The sequence below is a fragment of the Pteropus alecto genome, unplaced genomic scaffold (genome assembly GCF_000325575.1).
Source record: "Pteropus alecto unplaced genomic scaffold, ASM32557v1 scaffold20, whole genome shotgun sequence".
NCBI classification, from domain to species: domain Eukaryota; kingdom Metazoa; phylum Chordata; class Mammalia; order Chiroptera; family Pteropodidae; genus Pteropus; species Pteropus alecto.
In genome coordinates, this window is record NW_006436298.1 from 3222862 (window position 1) to 3224222 (window position 1361).

Here is a 1361-nt window from a genome sequence, read left to right on the forward strand (position 1 = left end):
ATTCTGTTATTTTACAGATAAAGAAACTGAGGTTCTGGCAGGTTAAGTGGTTTAACCAGAAGTAGCACATATAGTTAATGAAAGAGCCAGGCTTAGGTCTTTCATCCAAGTGGCATTTATTCTGTTCCATATAGATTTCTACCATCATTCAAACATAAGTTGAGCTCTCTGATGTTCAGTAATCTTTCTGTGCTCAATTAACCACACACACACTACTTACAATGGATATCTTTTACTTTTGCCTACCCAAATAGTCATTTCCATGTTCTGATAACAGCAATCAATATTCCTTTGGGGAACTCCCACTATCAACCTATATGGTCTGAGTAGGGAGGCTGATTCCCCCCAATACCCACATCCCAACGCATGCACACCCCCCACATACACACAGTTTTATGGGTGAACAGAAGACACTTAACCGACCAAACTATTAGTTATCTCTTTCTAGTCACAGTAATTGATGGGAATGGGCATGTGATCCAAGTCTGTATATTGAAACTCAGATGCAGAATTTCGCTGCAGCTAATGGGAAAGAGGTATTCTTTTTCCATTGAGTTTGCTAAGCTGGTTAAATTTAAGCCTGGAGCTGCTGGTGGCCACTCTTGCTGCTATATAGACTGATCTTGCCTGAAAATAAAGCCAACACAGAAAAAATAGAGGCAAAGGATGGAAATACTCAGCTGAGGGAATCATTGCAACACTTTGATCTGAACATGCATAAAACTGTCATAGACTTATTCCTATAAACTAAGGAATATTTTCCTTGAGCCAACTCGAATTGGGTTTCTGTCATTTTGTAATCAGAAAGTGGAGATCCTCTCCTGGCACGTTGTCCAGGTTCTTGATGTCTCGAACAAAGAATTGAGCAAGACACCAAAATACAGTCGAAAAGAAAAGCTTTATTAGAAGGGAAAGTACACCTCCAGGCATGGAAGCAAGCCTGAGCAAGAGAAGTGTGGCTCAAAAGGCCTGGTAACAAAGACTTTAGGGTTTTAATCCCTATTTGCTAGTGGTTACTTTTCTTAGAGGAGTGGGCTTCCTTGATTGACAACTAAGATCGACAGGACTCAGTGATTCATCATTTTGCTTTCTGCGCATGTTTGTTCCCAAAATTCAGTCTGTTATAATATTAATGAAGTTCCAGGCATATGCATTATAATGATGTTATAATGAGGCTCAGGTGAGTTGAAGATCATTGGGGTCTTCATTGCTTAGGTGCAAGTGACTGGCTTAAACTGGTACTTAATTCTGCCTACTGGTTTCTTTGTGTGAGTTAAAAAAAAATGCCTTCTGGCTTGCTTAACTGTGGGAAAATTAGGGTGGACCCCTTCTGGGTGTCTTCTCAGGCAGACCCGAAACAC